At 57.9% G+C, this 19,627-nt stretch overlaps 1 protein-coding gene and 1 long non-coding RNA gene across 3 annotated transcripts in view; both read right to left on the bottom strand.

Annotated features, from left to right (window-relative positions):
* The window catches only part of CMIP (c-Maf inducing protein), a 232,581-nt gene that overhangs the window by 125,102 nt on the left and 87,852 nt on the right, over positions 1-19,627 (bottom strand). The window lies entirely within an intron of this gene.
* LOC109245645 (uncharacterized) lies at positions 774-3,801 on the bottom strand. Of its 2 annotated transcripts, none has more exons than XR_002071003.2 (2): positions 3,648-3,801; positions 774-1,024 (listed from the first exon to the last, which is right to left on the bottom strand). It is a non-coding gene; the product is annotated as an uncharacterized LOC109245645 (long non-coding RNA). The 2 variants fall into 2 exon arrangements; XR_002071004.2 differs by having other exon boundaries at positions 774-1,020.

The following is a 19,627-nucleotide window of genomic DNA, read 5'->3' as shown; positions in this document are numbered from 1 at the left end:
GGGATAATTTGCCCCAGTAAAGCAAAAGCACCGAATAGCACTGGCCAAGACAGGGACGTGCCTCTGTAACCCACTGGCCTCCGTGGCAGGACTGATCCTGTCTGAGGAGCTCCTGCAGGCCGTGGCTTCTGAAAAGTCAAACTGAAGACCAGAGATGCCAGGACAGCCTGGACCCCTGCCAGTGTCCTCTCCGAGAGAGAGCCAGGGCCCCAATGCTGGCCAGAAGGGAAGGAGAAAGGAGAGCATGGCCTCGAGGGCCAGTTATCTCTGGATTCAAATTCTGGCTCCACTATCCAATGTGAGATGCCACCTAAGTCCCTTCGTGCTGAGCCTCAGTTTTCTCATCTGCAAAATGGGGCGGTAAGCCATGCCGCATGGGTTGTCCAGAATGAGACGGCATGTGTGGGATGCCTGGCATACAGTAGGTGCTCACGAGTGGCAGCTACTGACATTCTCAGTGGATCCAGAGTGAAGGCAAGAGACGGCCAAAAAGTAACCGATTCAGAGGGAGGGGGCTACGGACCCGGCACGGGGAGGACCCACAAAAGTGTGAGACGCACCTCTCCTCCTTGGAAAATGCGTTATCATATTTAAACCTTCGCCAGTTTTCCAGGTGAAAACCTGCTTCGTGGTTTCTTTTTAATTCCTATTTCTCTCATTACTGAGAGGCGTTTCCTCACAGTTGTTGGCCACCGCATTTCTCCTTTTACTCTCTGTACATTTCCCCCCAGAGGTGGTCAGTTTCTGATTGATTCATGCGTAGTTTCTGCGTATTAAGGTTATTTAACTCTTTATTTGTCAAATATGCTGGAACTGCATTTTCCCAGCTCATCATTTGCCTTTCACATCGGTTTACAGTAAGGCTGATTTGTCGGTCTGTTTTTCCATGCTCAAGGGTGCCTTTTTTTTTTTTTTTTTTTTAACGTAGCCAAATCCAGTCCTCTTTTCCTTTGTGGTTTCTCAAATAGAAAGAGCCAAGGTTTAGGGCTGTTGTTGATCTGTGAGGTTGATCCTCACTAACTGGCTTGAAAGTAAGAAACAAATGTCAAAGTTTCCACTCTCCTCCCTTGTCCCCCAGCAAGCTGAGGGCCATGCCTGGGCCTCCCCCCACGTGGCCTGCACCCTGTGGGGTCACTCCCCTGTCCCCTGGAGCTCCCGCCTGGCAGGGAGAAAGAGTGACTCACTCCCAAGGCCTGGTGCCCTTGCTCTGGGCCCCTGCCAAGCCGAGACGGGAGACATGCGGCCCACAGACTGCAGGGCTTTCATTGAGCAGCCAGCCTTGCACCTGAGGATGGGAGCATAGCTCCCTCCTGACGTCCCCGCTTCCAGTGGGCAGAGGGCAGGCATGTGGCCGGAGCACTGGAGGAGAACCAGCTGGAAGTCAGAGGGGCAGGCAGTCTCGACCCACCGTGCCACGGTCCACAGTCGACGCCAAGGGGAAGGCACAGAGGTCCCCTCACCCTCCTTCACTATCAAAGCTGCCCTAGAAGGCAGGTGCCCTGCACCTTTCTGGGCCTCAGTTTCCACCTCTGCAAAGCGGGCCTTTCCTCTGTCAGTGACTTCCGGCTTTAAAAAAAAGTTGAATCTTACACTGAACAACTCGGCATACAGCCCCCACCATCCCTGGGTGAGTTTACTGAAGTTCTCTGGACTCAATTCTACCCCAAAGAAAGCCTTGGGCATGAAAAGACTGAGAACCTTCTAACGGCCGCTAACAGGTCCGTGCCAAGCCAACAACAATTTATGAAGTGCCTACTATGTGCCAAGGGCTGGGGATACAGCAGTGAACAAAAGAGACAAAAGTCCCTGCCTTCGGGAAGCTGCCAAGGAAGCAATGAGTGAATAAATGAACTTTACGCTGTGATCAAGTCTGCAGAGGAAACCAAGCAGAGAAGGGCCAGGGCGCAGAGAGGCCGAGAAGGTGGGTCCTATGGAGAAGGGGCACTGGAGCAAGAAAGGGCTGGCACATCACACAGGCTGTCTCTTGGGTAGCATCATGCTTGCAGAAGTGGAAACTGAGGCCCACAGAGGTGCAGCCAGGGGATTTCCAGGGCAAGTCTGTCTGTCTGTCTGTCTTCTCCAACCATGGGGCTAGGACTTCAGGGTTAAGTAAATGCTCCCAGGGCCACAGTATTTTCTCACAGTCCAAATACGCCAGCCATAGGCGAAAACAAAGGGGGTCCCGGCCCACAGCAACTGTGCCCCCACACCAGGCACGGCACACTCTGAGGACGATGAGGACCCGCGAGGACCCGCGAGGACCCGCAAGGACCCGCAAGGCCCAGCGGCCACAGCAAGCACAACATGGCTGCTGCAGGCCCTTCGTCAGCAGCTTCTCACACCAGGCAGCAAAGACCCGGGGGTGTGCCCTGGGACTCCTTCCAATGAGCATCTACAGAACAGTCATGGCTGCAGGACCCTTCCCTCTGGGGGACAGGAGGGTCTGAGGTGTCCTTCCATCCGGTCCTGTGCACTGATGGCATGCACGAGCCTGATGAACATTCGGGTATGAACACACTCATGGGATCACGACCCCACACCCAGAAGGCTCCCTCGTGCCCCTTCCTGGTCACTGTCCCCCAGAAGTCACCACTCTTATGACCTCTATTGCTACAGGCCAGTTTTATCTGCCCTTGAACGTCATGTAAACGGAATCGTGCAGTATGGACCCCTCTGTGTCTGGTTTATTTTGTGCAACACAACATCTGATATTCATCTGTAGTGTTTATCATTTTTCATTGCTGTATACTATTCCCTCGTGTGATCATGCTATAATTTGTTTACCATTCTACCACTGCTGGATACTTGGCTTGTTTCCAATTTTAGGCTATTGCTGAGGCTGCTTTGAACATTCTTGCTCATGTCTTCTGGTGGACAGAGCACTCGGGAATATAACTGAGAGTAGGACTGCTGGGTCCTAGGAGAAGCAGGTACAAATGCATTAGAACCTTGCCAAGACCTTGTAGGCAAGCAAGATGAGCCTCACTATATAGACGAGGAAACAGAGAGGTCAAGTAACATGTCCAGGGTCACACAGCTAAAGGGTAGCACAGCTGGGATGCAAACCCAAGAGCTATGTGTGGCTCCAGCGCCATGCCCCCTCCCAGCTTCACAGGGGTGGGCGCCCTGAGCAGTACCTACTGCAGAAAGAGAGCACAGGGGAGGACAATGCTCCTTAACTCCCTGGAAGAACAGCAAGGCCCCAATCTGTCCCCAGGAGGCTGGGAGACCAGGTCCGTGGGCCTGGCAGGCTGAGCAAACAGACATGCATGAATGAGGCCTAAGTCCACTCAAACCCCAAGCACATAATTTCATCTGGAAGCAAACGCATCCAGCCGCCCCGGCGCGCCCTCCTTCTTGGGGAGAGGGCAGCCTCCCATCAGAAGCGCCTTTGTCTCCCCCAGAGTGGCCGAGACAGAGTGGCAGAAGCCTCGCTTGTCCAAACAAATGACAGTCAACGGTCCTCCACGTCTCCCGCTGCCCGATTTCAGCCTCAAAGGACCGACTATGTCTCCGTCTCCCTCGTTTCTCTCCTGAAGCCTCCTGCTGGCTGGGAGTGCCCGGAGACACGCTCTGGTCCCAGTCCCGAATGGCGGAGGAGGGGGCGAGGTGGCACATCCACCCGTGGGACATGTGTGCCCACTCACCGTGCACCGGCCCCGACACAGGACGGGAAAGGCGGACGAGGCCGGCACGGCCTGGAGGAGCTCCCGGTCTCCAAGGGACATGAACATAATGGCAGAAGCGTGTGCTGAACGCTGCCTTCCCACTGGGAGCGTGAATCAGAGGGGAGGAGGCAAGTGGGGTGCAGGCCGGGCCGCTCGTGTTGCTGTCCCTCCCTACCCTTAGGAAAGCTCTCCATCTCCCCTGCGAATGACCCTGCCCCCACTGGCGGTGGGGTCACCATGGTTACCATAGGATGCCGCCTGGTAGCCACGGTGACTGGTCCGGAGGTCGGCCCCTACCCCAGGCCCGGCCATATGGGGAGCTTCTTTGGGAGCCTGGAGACAAGAGCGAGAAACAGGGGAGTCTCCTTTCCAGCGTGACGCCACAGAAGAAGGAGGAGCCGCAGACGGAGACTGAGACGAAGGGGCCACGGGTTTCTAGCCCCTGCCCCGATCGCTTTCCCGCAGCGCCCCGAGCCGGGCTGCGGTGGTCCGCACCTAGAACGGGGAAGGTCACGCTCAGGCAGCACTCCTCGGTGGGTCTCGCGGGATGCGCAGGGGTTTCCGCAGTGAAGACGAGGGAGAAAGGCTCCCGTCCTCAGAGTAAGCCCAACGGCACCCAAAAGAACAAACTTCCCTGTGGAAGGTCGGCTGTGGAGTCAAAGGCATCTCTCCAGGCCCAGACGGGGCCCAGACTCTGGGTTAAGGTTCACACTGCTGCCCTGACCCTGGTCCCCGCAGGGACTTTATAGAGATTCCACAATAACGGTCCCCTTTCTACCCCGCTCCCAGAACCCAGCCTATCCTCGGGGAGAACGCCTCGAGCTCCCGCTTGGAACATTCGGGCCCTCACCAGACACACCAGAGCACCGCCCTTCACTTAACCCACTCGGGAGGCCCTGCCCCTCCCCCACTGTCCTGGAACCCCAACCTCATCCACGCGCCCGGCCACACGTGCGTTCCCTCCTTCTCAGACACCCTCCTTCGGCATATTGTCACTCGCAAACTCTTCTTCTGCACATTCGTCCATGAGCTCTTCTATGTTTTATTCATTCCTACACACAGACCTACAACTCGTCAAGTGTTGACTGAGCACCTAGTATGTGCCCGACTTGCTGATTCTCACCCCAATGCCCAATTTCTGCGAGTGTGGTCTGCAGAGTCACCGACATCAGAATTACCAGGGTTGGCTTATTTTTTTTTTTTAATATTTATTTATTTTTGAGAGAGAGAGAGACGAGCGTGAGAAGGGCAGGGGCAGAGAGAGCGGGAGACAGAATCCAAAGCAGGCTCCAGACTCTGAGCTGTCAGCACAGAGCCCGACGCGGGGCTCGAACCCACAAATTGTGACATTATGACCTGAGCTGATGTCGGACGCTCAACCGACTGAGTCACCCAGGCGTCCCTTAAGTTTTTTTGAAGTTTGTTTCTTATTTTAGTTTGAGAGAGAGAGAGAGAGCGCAAGCACGGGAGGGGCAGCGAGAGAAGAGAGAGAATCCCAAGCACGCTCTGTGCTGTCAGCACAGAGCCCAATACGGGGCTTGAACTCGCGAACTGTGAGATCATGACCTGCGCCAAAACCAAGAGTCGGATGCTTCGCCGACTGTACCCCCCGGGTGCCCAGGGTTTGCTTACGTAAAATACTGAGCAGCCCAACCACTGCTGCTCCTACCCAGGAACGACGCTCCTGGAACAGATGCCCGTGCTGCCGGCTACACTCACGGTCAAGAGCGGCCGGTCTCAGCGGGCTCTGCTCCTTTTCCTCGTCTTCGTCATCCCTGGCCCCCGTGAGCCCCCAGGGATGCCAGCAAGGGGCTCAGAACCGCAGTCCATGGGGATGAGACTCTTCTCTAACAGCGGGGTGGAGTTACCTCTGCTCCAAGAGCATCAGATGTATAACACGCACATGCAAAGATACACACGCGCACTTTTAAAAGGCTTGCCCTGTGGAAGTCTTCATGAACATGTCTTAGGAGAGCTCTCCCAAGGAAGGTGACTTAAGGCAGGGGGGTGGTGTGCAGAGGGCAACACTGACGAAGGCCCACTGCAAACACATCTGTACTCGCGGCCCCTCTCGAGCCAACCTGCACCCTCGCCTGTGTGAGCTCTGTGTTCTTTCCTCCCCTAGGAGATTTACTCAGCCAATCGAAACCTGGGCTCCAGCGAGATGTGAGAGCCCCCTGCTCCTCTACCCCCCAGCCCGGGGCTCCTTCAAACCGTTATCGATCTGCCCTAAAACTGCAAGGAGAGGCTGGCCGACCATGTGGCTGGCCCTCGGGCCATGGGCTCGGGGGGTATGCGGTTCTTCCAGTGCAGGACGTGGAGCTCTGCCCTCAAGGCAGGGCAGCAGCACCGGTCTCCAGCTTGTGGTCTGCCCTGGAAGCCTAGCTCTTCAAGGTGCAGTAAATGGTCAGATAGCATCGACTCACCTGGAAGCTTTTCCAGGCATCGATCTGTTTTCCAGGGCGCCTCATCTGTGCACCACCAAGCACTGTGATAACGAGAGTTCAGAGTACGTGGCCGGCAGCTCAAGACTACACAGCTACCAAGGAGACAGAAGGTGCCCGCCCAGAGGAGCGTACTACCTGTGCTCGCCGGTGCCTGAATCACCTTGTTCAGTCCACACCACGGCCTCTCGCGTTGAATGTGCCGACGGGCTGCCTGGAGAGTTTTGTCAAAATCCAGACTATAGTGCAGGAGGGTAGGGTCTGAGAGTCTGAATCTCCAAAAAACTTGCAGTGGGGCAGATGCAGCCAGTCGCACGGAAAGGGGCTGCCCTACCAGATGGAGGATGTTATTATTACCAACATTCCCTTTATAACAACACAAAGGAAACTGCAGCTTATAGAAATTCACGAGCTGCGTGAATCACAGAGGCAAAAGAGGCCATGCCGAGATTTGAACCCAGCACTGTGGGCTCCAAGACACAAACTCATGACCACTGAGCCAAGATGCCTCCCCAGCCAGCCCTCCAGGCTTCACGGTGTTCTCACTAGTTCCTTGTGTCCCCCATGCAGGGGGGCCAGCCAGGCTGTGGGAATTAGAAAAGGAGCCCCACCTCTTAGACAATTCAGGCCACGGCCTGGCGAGCTGGGGAATCTTTGTGCAAAGAACGAGAAGCCCTTTTCTCTGGAGGGGTCAGCGCCTTGCCAGGGCACATGCATTTCCAGCCCACTCAACCCATGGCCGTGACAAGGTCTGAAATGACAACCGCGTGACTCTCCACGGAGGCCCTGCCCGCCAGTGCTTCCCCCTGAGGCCGCAGATCCTAGTGACGAAGAGCAAGGACTTTCTAAGTTCAAATTCCACCCCTCCTACATCACGGCTGTGTGACTTCGAGCAAGTGACTGCACCTCTCTGAGCCTGTTTCCACATTTGGAAAATGGGGGAAATGCCCACCTCCCTCACAGAACTGTTGTGAGATATGAACTTGGAGCCCTTTGGCGCTCGCAGAGTTGGCCCCGGACTGAGGAGTGAGCCACGCAGGGTTCCCAGAAGGCCAGCTGGGCTAGTCTGCCCGAGACCGGGCAGGGCGTCGCTGGGAAGGGGCGGGCATTCCAGCAGCCCTGCTTCACCACGTGACCCACTCTCACGGGGCCACCGCCCGGGGCCAAGAGCCGAGAATGGCCAGCACTACAGGCTGGTCCCTGATGAATTCGCTTGGGGGCGGGAGGGTCTGGCACCTCATGGATGGCTTCCGAGCGAAGTGCCATGAGGCGTGCCCTGTGAACAGAGCGAGAGGACCGGGGTTGGAATCCTGGTGCTTGGACCCTGAGCAGGCTGGCCTTGTAGCTCACACCCCTCCGCGGGGGCCCCACTGGCTCTGCTGTAACACGGGACTGGTATGGGGGTTCCAGGAGGCCCGGACGGCGCTCGGCCTGTGCCTGGCGCACATCATGTGCTCAGTCAGGTGAGCTACGAGGTGACGGCCTCTCCAGCCAGCAATCACCCAGCTGCCCTTGGCTTTTTGCCCACTCTGCACTCTTACGTCCGATCCACGGGCAAGTCCTGGCTGCTTCGCCTCCAGATCAGCGCCGAGACTGACCACCGTCACAGCCTCCGCCCGTGAGACCAAGAGGCCGAGTGTCAGCCTCACCTCTTGCCTGGACTGTCGGGCACACTGGCCTCCCTCAGACGGCACCACCCGAGAGGGCTTACTGGGATGGCGGAAATGCTCGCTATCCGCACCGGCTAGCGAGTGCCTGAAAGGTGGCAACCATGACCGAGGAACTCAGTTTGCAACTTTACAGGTGCCCAGTTAAATTTAAATGGCCACACATGGCTAACAATCGTCGGATCAGAGTTTTAGACTATTCTCCATCGAGCAGCTGAGGGATGCGTTTTTAAAAAAACTTTTTAATGTCTTTCTTTGAGAGAGAGAGAGAGAGAAGAGAGGACGAGCGGGGGAGGGGCAGAAAGAGAGGGAGACACAGAATCCAAAGCAGGCTCCAGGCTCCGGGCTGTGAGCACAGAGCCTGACGCGGGGCCCGAACTCACCAACAGTGAGATCACGACCTGAGCTGAAGTCAGACGCTTAACCAGTTGAGCCACCGAGGCACCCCTGAGGGATGCTTTGTAAAGCCAAAGTCACATTGTGTCCCTCCTCTACTCAAAACCCTCCAACGACTGCTTTCTCACCCAGAAGAAAACCAAATGCCCTGGTAATTGCCTGCAAGATCCTCCGTGACCTGCCCACCCCCACTCTCTCTGGTCTTGGCTCTCACCACCTTCTTTCTCACCCATTCTGTTCCAACCCCACTGGCTTCCTTGCAGTTGCTTAAACCTGCCACTCCTGCTCCTGCCACAGGGCCTTTGCCCATGCTGTACCCACCCACTGCACACACACACTTTCCCCTAAATGTCTTCACAACTGGGTCCCCTAATTCAAGGCTCTGTTCCAATATTCTCCCTGACCCCAGGAAATGACACCCTGAGTCTACTGTGCCTCACCTCCCCCTGCCACGTTTCTTCAAAAATACCTATGACTACTTAAAATGCTATGTATTTGTTCACATATTTATTCTCTCTTCTTACCAGAATATAGGATTTGCGGAAGCAAAGACTTTGCCTGTCACACTCACTGCTGTATCTCCTGTGCCCGGAATAGCCCTGGCCGGGCGCACAGCAGGCCCTCTATACAGACGAACAAAAGAATCATGAGCGAGATACCCAGCACATAGCAGGTACTCAATAATACAACCACGACTGCTACAGTAATAATACATTTTCGTCGTTCTTTCCCCAAACCCAGTCAATCGTGTTCAGGGCCAGGCCTGGTGTCTCTTTGATTATGGAACCACAAAGGAACAACACCCTCTCCGCTGCCCAGCATGCCCTGCCTTGGGTGCCAAGCCGGGAACCCCACACAGAAGCAAGTCTCCTGGTGGCCGGGGTGGGGGTGCTGGCGGTGGGCAGAACTGGCGGTGGGCCCGGTTGCCAGGTAACCCCACCCCGTCGCTCACAGCCACGGGCCACACAAGTTCCGCCGGGAGGGGCTGTGTGTGTTCGGCTGCCTTATCTGCTGGCCTGACCACCGGTGTTTGTGCCTCGCTTACGGAAGGACAAAGTACACGGGGGAGCAGGGTCCCAGTCTGCAGGCCGTGAGTCTGTGATGGGCAAGGAAAGCGAGCTCGGGTTCCTGAGGACCTACTGCGGGCGGCCCGCTTTCAACACATTCTCGGCCACCCTCACGGCGGTGCGGGTTTAAAGAAGAGAACGCAAGAAAGGCACTTCCCGCGGGTCCCTTCCTGGGGTCCCTTCCGCCGCGGCAATGATTGTGCTTCTTCTTCTTCTAGGACATGCTCCTCACAGCGTTCATGGCAGCACGCCTGGACGGGCCCAGCTCCGCCCCTGCAAACTCACTCTGGGTCTCCCTCCACCCCTCTCTCGCTCACGTCCAGGGTTCTCCGCCTTAGCACTGCTGACATTTGGGGCCAGATCGCTCCTTGTGGTGGGGGGCGGGCCTGGGCGGAGGGTGGTGTCGAGAAGGATCCCCGGCCTCTCCCCGCGGCTCGTGGGAAGGTAAAAGAACGCAGCCGCTTTGGAAACCGGTATGGAGATCCCTCAAGAAATTAAAAATAGAACTACCATATGATGCAGCCATCCCACTTCTGGGTGGAGACCCAAGATCTCAGAGAGACATTCGAACATCCCTGTTCACAGAAGCATTATTCACAACGACCAAAAGGCGGAAGCAACCCAAGGGTCTGCGGGGAGGTGACCGGACGAAGAGAGTGGGCTGGATGCTCACAGCGCTACGTGCGCTAAGCCAGTCACAAAAATACAAACACCGTGCCGCTCCACCTTCCGTGAGACACCTGAAGTGGTCAGGTTCCCAGTGACGGAAAGCAGAGGAGGAGTGACCAGGGGGCGCTGCCCTCAGCAGGTGGGCTGGGTGCCTCTGCCCCTGTTCACCTCCCCCACCCCCCGCCCCACGCAAGGTTGGCCTCAGTCCACCATCAAGCCCTGACGCAGAAGCAGCGTTCTGTGGGGCCCTTCCCTGACCTCCCCCACTCAGACCAGACGCTTACCCCTCTTCTTTCAAACTTTATTTTCAGATTGTTTAAGAATTTTTTTTTTTTTTTAAGCTGCAAAGACAGCACAGGGACTTCTGGCGACTTCTGCTACACTGTCACCCCATTTCCCCTCACGTTAACATCTTCACGACCCTGGAGCACTGGTCACAACCAAGAGACCGGCATTGGTACCGGAGTACCGGCTGACCTGGACGCACCGTTTGGACGTCACTGCGTCCCCCACCCAGGGCCCCTCTCCCGCCCCAGGGTCCCAGCCCAGATGCCACATCACACGTGTCCTCGTATCGCCCTGGCATCCTCTAGTCTGGAGCAGTTTCCCACCTTCTTTGCCCTTGAGGTTCTTGACAGTTTTCAGGAACACTGCTCAGGGGTTTTACAGAACACCCTTCAAATTGGGTTCCTCCAATGGGGTACCCCCTTTTTTAAAAACATCGTGGTGGGGCACCTGGATGCCTTAGTGGGTTAAGCATCCGACTCGATTCTGGCCAGGTCATGATCTCACGGTTCGCGGATTTAAGCCTCACATCGGGCTCCGTGCTGACGGTGCAGAGCCTGCTTGGGATTCTGTCTCCCTCTCTCTCCGCCCCTCCCCTGCTCATGCTCTCTCTTGCTCTCTCAAAATGAATAAATAAACATTAAAAAATTGTGGTCAAATAGACGTAATGTAAAGTTTACGGTTTTAACTATCTTTAAACGTACCGCACAGCAGCATTAAATCCTTCCCCACTGTTGTGCCAAAGCCACCACCGTCCATCTCTGGAACCTTCTCACCCTCCCAACCTGAAACCCGGTCCCCATTACACACGAGCTCCCCATTCGCCAGGGTAACCAGGTAAGCCAGGCCCCGGGGTAACCACGAATCAAAACCCACCAGGAGAGGACGCTCCACACCCATCGAGGTGGCTACTACAAGAAGACCAGAAAATAACAAGCCGAGGGGGTGCGGAGGCCCCGGAGTCTTGTGCGCTGGTGGTGGGAATGCAAAACGGGGCAGCCGCTGCGGGAAACCGCTTAGGAGATTCCCCCCCAAGTTCAACAACGGAATTGCCACTGAGCCAGCAGCTCCACCCCAGGCACCTGCCCAGGAGAGTCGACAGCAGGGACCCGAGGGGGTAGCCGCGCCCCCACGTTCACCGCAGCATTATCCATCAAAGGGTAGGAGCCAAAGGGTACCAAAGGGTATCCGGCCAAAGGGTAGGAGCAACCGAAGGCCACGGACAGCTTCTAGAGCAGACGTCCCCTTCTAACACATTCAACGCCTGTGTCCCTGGCCAGCCGCTGGCCCGTCCGTACTGAGCTGCATTTGCCTTGCTCCCTGAGGCATCCCAGCCCCCGGGGGGCGGGGGGTCCAGCAGGTAGAATGGGCCTCTGACGGCACACTAAGGTGAGCTGTGGCCAGGTAAGGGGCCGGCTTCGCTCTTCGGGTCCCTGGCCCGGGTTGTATCGGAAGGCAGGGCCATAGTGGAGACGCCACAGCAGGGTCTTCCCAGCCCCCAGGCAGCCCCTGCCTCCTTGGAAGGGCTGTGCCCCAGTGGTGGGCAGCACCAGGCCAGACCCACACCTTCCTGACCCTCCAGATGACGCCGCCTGGTGGCTCTGGCCAAGCGGGGGCTCTTGGAGAAGGGCGGGAAGAGTGTGACTCCCTTCCCAGAGAAGGGCTCTGACGGGCAGCGCCCCCTCCCCGACCCAAACGCACACGCGGACGCACACATACGCACTCCACACACACGAGACTGGCAGCAACGACGTCCACCAAGATATCCGCAACGTCCTGCCAAGAACAGTCCTCACTGGGCACCACGGCGTGCCGGACGCTGGGCCGCGGCACCTGACGAGGTTTTGGTGAGACTGTGAAAGAGACCACAGGGGCGGTAGCAAAATGACCCCCCGTCCTCCAGCCGCGGAAACCGAGGCCAAGACCAGGGATGCGGCTTGCCAAAGGTCACAGATGTGCAGACGTGTGTGGCCGGTGTGACTCCGGAGCCCAAGTTCCGACCCCAACGAGATGCCTCCCCAGCTGGATTCCCGGCTCCTCGCCGGGTCTGCGTTTTTCAGGGAAACAAAGGCTGAAGGCAGAGGAGACGATGCTTCTATTTGGCAGGGACTGTACTCAAGTCGTAAGAGAAATAAAGGACAGCCAGTAAGAAGCTCCTATTTATTAAGCACTTACTGCGTGACAAGGTTTACCTCCTGGCTGTTACCTTCGTGGTTCCCAGCTGTAGACATTTATTTTACTGCTGAACCGCGTCAGAGGTGAGGAAAACAAGGTCCAGGAGGAACAATCACTTGGCAGGAATCAGGCCCCCCCTTCAGGACAGCCCCAGTGGCAATAATTGCCCCCCAGCGATTTCACCGGCTCTAGCGTGCATGGTCACGGACAGATCAGGGCAGGAGGGGGGTTCCGGGACCCCTGCAGGACAGGGGCAGAGGGTCGGCGAGGCGGAGACAGCTGTTCTAAGGCCATGGGGCTGCAGGGAAGGGCCAGGAAGGCAGTCCTTCTCTCAACAATGACCCACGTCAAATCTACCTCCCAGATTTCATACTGCTGGCCTCTTAATTTTTGAGTTTCTTCCCTACCGCTGGTTTTATTTATTCATCCAGGCAAAGTTCTGGCAAAGGGCCAATGTGTGTCGTGAGGAGGCCACACGCACGGCCCCACTGCACATGCACCAGAATCAGAGGACTGGGGGCACATTCTGGCTCTGTCACTTAGGAGCTGTGTGACCTCAGGCCAGTGGCTTCAGCCCTCTGAGAGCCAGTCTAGCAACGTAGGGTTGGTAGATACGTGCACTGCCAGGGTGGCCGGGCTCCTGACACGAAATCATGGTTATGGGAGCTCCTGAAGCAACGTCGGGCACGTGGAGTTCTGGAGAAGGCAGAGGGATCTGAACCCAGGGACAAACAGGGACTGGCAGAGGCAAGGAAGACGAAACACACCTGCCCAGGTAACGCCCCTGACCAGCTGCCTGTAACAGCAGCAGGCGCCACAGAGGGGCCCAGGGCCTTGGATCTGCCTGAGGACCGCCCCCCCACCCCCGACGTGGCCTGGGGAGGCCTGGCAGCCATGTTCGCAAGTCCGTACGGTCACCAGGTCTGTGTGTCCCCCACTGGGGTGTAGTTCTGTGCCCTCAAGCTAAGTCAGAAAGGAGAAAACTGTTCCCACCTAAGCCCAGGGGAACCCTGATTTCTCCAGAGCCACAGAGACCACTCTGGAGATAAAGGAACCAAGGGTATTTTTTTCCGCACTGCTCCGTCACGTTTCCCCACCCTGGATGATGCCTGCTGCTTATTATAACTATGACAACATTGGAAATACTTCTTGTGGATTTCTGCAAGAGGGGAAATGACAGGCTTTCTTCTCGCTCTGGCTTTTTGCTGGATGCGGCAGACCTGAGACGAGGCCCCCTGGGGTGGACCCCTGGGACTGTGAATGCAGGGGTGAGGCACCAGGGCAAGAGAGGGTGGCCCTCCCGTTGCAGGACTTTGCTGAGGAGGGCTTGCCAGAGGCTGGGGAACGCTTACTGCCTCTGGGAAGGGCTGGGCACCCCTGGGCACTTCCAGCCCAGCACCACCTGCGGCCAGGGGCTCAATCTGCCCCCCCCCCCGCCCCAGATGGGGGACAAAGGTATTTTAAGGCTGTGGTGGTCTCTTGAGTGCCACTAGGTGCTAGCGGGCACTGTGCTAAGCGTTCTGTGCTTTGCTTGGGTCTCACGGAGTCGGAGTCTTGCCAGGTGTACGATTCCCTCCAATCTACAGACAAGGGCCTGAGCGCCACGGAAGAATGAAGTGGCCTGACCAGGGTTATTTGGCCCGTAAAGCGGCTGCAGGACAGACACTTGTTGATGCTAGGGAATGAAGAAAACAAGACAGTACGGCGACTGTCCTGAGTCAGAGTAGAAATCCGGGTAGAAGGTATGAGATGCATTAGATTCCGTGGACCTGTCTGCCAACTCGGGATTTTGCAGACCTCTCAGATGCCTGGAGGTGGCTTCCTGGAAGTGAGTTGTGAAGGATTCTGCAGCCTCATCGGGGCTCAGGTGGAAAGAGTGGTGATTGATTACTGATGTCTGCCCCGGGCACAGCTGTGGAAAGCAGTGGAACAGATGCCCCACTTACTACCACTAGTCGGCTGTACATCCAGCTGATGCAGGAGATTTCTCTGAATCCCCCTGCTCCTTCGCTTCTCTTTGCATTAAATGAGCTCAGTTACAGAACAGTAGGTAGAAATACCTTTGGAAGAGAAGGGTATTTCCTCTGAGGTCAAACTACACACCTAGAACTGGTTAATTCAGAGGTAAAACTCAATTCTTACAGCAAAGGTAGGTTCCACTCAACGTACACACTTACTGGGTGCCGATCATGTCCTAGGGTCTCTGCCCTCGCTGAGCTCAGCAAGGAAGACAATTAACTTAGCAACTATTTACTTCGGTTCCCAAGTGGCACGCTCAGGGGGCCGCGTCACACCCACGAGCTGGGGAGGCAGCCTCCGCCTCCCGGCCCAGGACCGAGTATGACGTGGCAACCCACCTTGCTGCTCACAGCCCACTGGACGCCCTTGCCCACTGCGTCCAAAGCCCAGAGGGTGCTGGAAGGCCAAGGAGGGCGGGCATGTGACAGCAAGGGGACCTGGGGAGGCCGCAGCACAGGGACCCCCCCCCCGCCGGTGATTTTTCTGTCTCTGCTAATCGGAAGCTCGTACTTCATTCCCTGATTTTTTCCACCCGAGAGAAGAACGTTGGCCGTGCGACCTACAGCTTCTGGCGAGAGGCGAGGGTGCGGGAAAGACAAGACACAATGGCATCTCCGGGGCGGGGAGGGGAGGTGTGTCCGCAGCCAGCGGAGCGTGCCCGGCTTTTATCTCAAGGCTGGACTTGAGGTCCTGCTCCCCACCCCCCACCCCCACCCCCAGCGCTGGCCTGAGCAACCTCACCCACCGCCGTGAAGGGGCGGCCCGGCGTGTCACAGTCGCCTCCCCTGTTCCAGGCTGGCACCGGACGGGCAGCAGGGTTTGTTTGGAATAGATGCTCCTCATCAGAGAGTCTGAAACAACCTCCCTTTCTGGCCGGAGGAGGAAGAAGGCATCTCTGAGGCCAGTGCTTCCCCCAGTGCAAACAGCTGAACCCAGCCTGCCCGCCCAGCTTTCAACTCTGTTGCTTTTGCAAATATGGTCCTGGGTCCTATTTCCCACATCGCTGCAGCCACGTCCAGGCAGCCTCCTGGAGGCACGGCCGCTGGGCCAGAGACCAGGGCAGGGAGGGAGCCGACCCCTCCCACCTTCCAGAAAACCAGCGGACAGAGGGTCCGAGGACAGAGCAGGCGCCACCACGGCGGACAAAAACGAGGAGGGATTTCCAGCAACAGGGAGTTCAGGCCCCGGGTGCCAAGACCCATCTGCAGGTCTGTGCTCCCAGCTGACTTCCCTCACCCTCCTCCTCCCTCAGACCACAGCTGACGAGTCGCTTCCCGCAGCCCTGGAGGAGGAGACCGGCTCACCCGATAAAACTCGCCTGCCCGTGGAAACTCCCGTTCACGTCGGCCTCCCCTCTGGGACGGACTGGAAACTCTGTGAGGGCTGGGACCTAGTCACCCCTGGCCCCGGCACAATGTCTGGTGGAAATGGGGGGACACGTGGGGGCGGGAGGGATCTGGGTCTCTTGTGCCAGGGCTGGCCCGCTGTGGCCAGCAGAACCACGCCCCCCCAGGCCCCCCAAGGTGTCCACATCTGAATCCCCAGAACCTGTGAATACGGGGCCTGCCACAGCAAGCGGGGCTCTGCCGAGACGGGGGTGATGCTGGTCTACCCCGTGGGCTCCATAGCCTCAGAAGGTCCCTGTAAGAGGGAGGGAGGAGGGGCAGAGGCGGAGAGCGGGAGCAGTGCCATCGTGAGCCTGGGGACGCGGGCGGCCTGTGGACGCTGGGAAAATTGAAGGGACACGGCTCCGTTGATGCCTTGGTTTTAGTCCAGGAGACCCATGTCGGACTTCTGGTCTCCAGAACTGTGAGACAGTAAACTGGTGTGGTTCTAAGCCTCCAAGTTCGTGGGAATTTGTCATACCAGCCACGGGAAACTACAGTGCCCTGCAGGGCACTCTCGGGCTCCCCGGCCGGTGACAATCAGCCCCACGGAACCTACCTTCATGAGACAACGGCCGCTGAGTTGCCTCCTCCTTCCCAGTAGGTGAGGGATGGAGATTCCTGCCCCCTTGAAGGCAAGCCATGGTGACAGGACGGGCTGTGGCCGAACAAACATGAGAGGACGTGACATGAGACACCTCCGTGGGGCCTCCAAGGCCAAAGGACGGCACCGCAACGCTGAGCACCCCGGGAATCCTGGGGCTTCGCGGGGCAGGGGGGCTGCATGTCCTGCTGAGACAACCGCCACCCAGCCCCCCGCGTGCCGCCCATGTGGAGCGGGTCCCCACGGACCCTCCACGGACATGTCAACAGAGCTGCCAGAAAGCATCTTCTGCCCGATGTCGTGGCACCACCTCAGCCGTCCTGAGAAGGCGTGGGGGGACCCGGCTACGGAAGCAGCGGCTGCCGCCCACACACACACCCGCCCCCACACACACTGTCCACCTGAGGGGTCTCAGCTGCCTTCAGAGAGAGGCCACCCTGGCCAGAGGCCCCGACACAGTCCCCAAGGTCCCCTTGACAACTTCCACACCGGACGGGAGACGTCCACCTGTGTCCCTGGATGATGGTGACGGGAAACCACTTCTCGCAGACAGTGTGTGTGTGTGGGGGGGGGGGAGTTTCCCGCACCCCCCGCACATGTCCCACGCGTGTCTCTCAGGCCCACCTGCAGCCACCTTCCTGACATGCCCAGAGCGCCTCGGACCTCCGTGCCTGCCTCCCACAGATGTCTTCCCCCCTCTCTGCTTCTTGGCCAGGCCCTCTGCCATGTCTGTGGCTGCGATTCTAGGATGTCGATGGATATTTTCAGAGCTTTATTGTCCCATTTGTCACTTGCTAATTAGTTAGGAGTGACTAATCGGAAAACAGTGGCAAGGCAGAGAAAATACTCCTATTTTCTTCGCTTTCCGTTGTCCGTGGTTACTGAGAACCCTCTGGATTTATCTGATGGAGCTGGGGGGAGGGGGCACGCAGTGTGCACAAAATGGGAGTGGGATTCTTTGTCCTCTCCTGGGCAAACAGGGAGAATGCCGGGGGCTGTCACCACAGAAAAGGGCGGCAGCTTCATGTAAGAATGACAGTGTGGTGGTCACCACTGAGCAAAACCAGGGTCCCTGGAGCCCCTGACCTTGGCCTTCTAGTAATTTCTAACTCTGACCAGGCAAGCCATAGGAGCACGAAATCCCCACTGAGTTCAGGCCTCCCCTGGCACCAGAAGCTATGTGACTAACCACACCAAGAACACAGAAGGTAGGATGAGACCCGCCTATGCAGTCCTACCCGATGCCGCCAAGCTTTCAGGGTCAAGAGCAGCAAGCAGCCAGAGCCCCCACTGTTCTCCTGAGCCCCCCGTGGGCAAGGCCACGCCTCCCCAAGCTGGGGGACAAGCCATCTATGGCCTGCCCTCTCCCAGCCCGGCCCCCAGCCAGGTGCACCCCGGTCACCCGTGGACCTCACTGCAACCTCCCGCAGCTGCCTTAACTCTCCCCTTTCACAGAGGAGAACACTGAGACTCCGCGCACGTGACTGGCCTCAGGTCACAGCGAGGAACAGGCAAAGCTGTGCGTCCAACCCAGCTGTGTATCCGCTGCGTATGAAAAGGAGAGGCGAAGGAGAAGGGCCAACATCGGCACATGCCAGGTGCCTGGAGGACATGACCTCGGCCCTACAACCACGGCGCGGGTGGGTCACATCACACACCACAACACTTACACACGCACACGCACAGACAGGTGCACACACGTGTGTGTGCGCGCGTGCACACAGAGCTCATGCAGGCACGTGTTAAATATGAGCGTGCATGCACACGTGTGTGTACATGCACGGTTTCTCGACATAGAGGGGACGAGGGAGCCAGTCGGCACCCCGTGCCCTGCTCCAGGCCCAGAGTGCCAGGTTTGGCAAAGGCCAGTCCTTGCCACCTCTGCCCTCTGGGGATGATTGCATCACTGATGGTGGTTTCCAAAGACAGTAAACAAACAAGGAGGCCTCAGGCCTGCCTCTCGGGGCTGCTTCCCCAACACCCCCACCACACTCTCGCTCGCTCTCTCTCACACACACACAGCCCAGCCCTGGCAGGGAAGAGAGAGACTAATCTACTTGGGCACGATTTCGCGGCGGCCCTCTGCGTGGCTCCCGACCCGGTGGGCCGTCCAAGCCCGAGGGAGGAAGTGCAGATGTGAAACAACGGCCCGCGTCGGCCAGGCTGGCATTTTCCAGGGGAAAGTTCTGTCCTTCGGATGATTTACCAGCCGGGCGAGGTTAATCGTGGCCTGTCAAGTACAAACGGCTCCCTCTGCCCTCAAGCAGGCCGTGGTGTGCCAGCAAGTAAGGTAAGTCAGGGCCAGGCTGGGGGTCGGGCCCCGCCCTCCCCACCCTGCGCTGCGAGCTTCCGGCACGAAGGGCCTGGTTTTCTGACTGAATGAACTAGCGCTCCGTCGTGGGAAGAGGCCTCACCGACCACCTACTGTGTGCCTGGCCCTGGGCTGCGCTCCTTCCGCCCAGGCCAAAGGTAAAATGGAGTTCATGGCTGAGTGCCCCAGCCCAGGCACACAGACCTGAGTTTGAAGCCTGATGGCCACGGTTCGGCTCGGACGGTAGCCGGCTCCGTCTGTAAAATGGGGCTCTCAGCCGTGGGCATCTGGCGATGCCTAGAGACGCTGCTGGGTGTCACGCTGGGGCAGGTGCTACCGGTATCTAGCAGGTCACACCCTCCACAAACAGGGTATCGCCCCCCCAACCCCCCACAGAGAACGAGCCACCTCACGGGTCAGGAGGGTCTCTGGTAAGAGATCCTAGTGTGAAGGATGCAACACAATGCCCGGCTCAAGGTAAGCCCTCCACGAACGCCAGTGGCTCTGATTATGTCAAAACTGTCCCCGCAGCCCTACAGGATGACATTACTGTCACCAGACTGCAGACAAGGAAGCTGGGACCTGTGGCCGTGAGCTGCTCCAGTGACAGGACAGAGCGGAGCTGAACGGGCTGCCTGACTCTCCCAGTGTCCCCTCTTCCCCAGGGCACGACCCAGTCCCAGGCGGGTGGAGACGTCGAATCCCCTCTGGCTGCCCCAGAATCACAGCCGCTGCCGCTGTCTTCCTTCTGCGGTCCCACAAGGGGAGCAGGGGCTGCTTCCCAAGTTGTTTTCTTGGACACTGAGAGGACAGACACCCATGTCTGGACCCTGCAGACAGCTCGAAGCAGGCACCTCCTCCCCCCTCCTCCTTCCTCTCTCCATCCCCCATCTGCCACCCTCAGCTGTTGCCTGACGGGGCAGTCTGTCCCCAGGGC

Source organism: Panthera pardus, unplaced genomic scaffold, assembly GCF_024362965.1.
Source record: "Panthera pardus isolate Hobbes unplaced genomic scaffold, ASM2436296v1 HiC_scaffold_19, whole genome shotgun sequence".
Lineage (NCBI taxonomy): Eukaryota > Metazoa > Chordata > Mammalia > Carnivora > Felidae > Panthera > Panthera pardus.
Note: the sequence above shows the minus strand (reverse complement) of the source record. Positions and strands in the feature narration are given on the sequence as shown.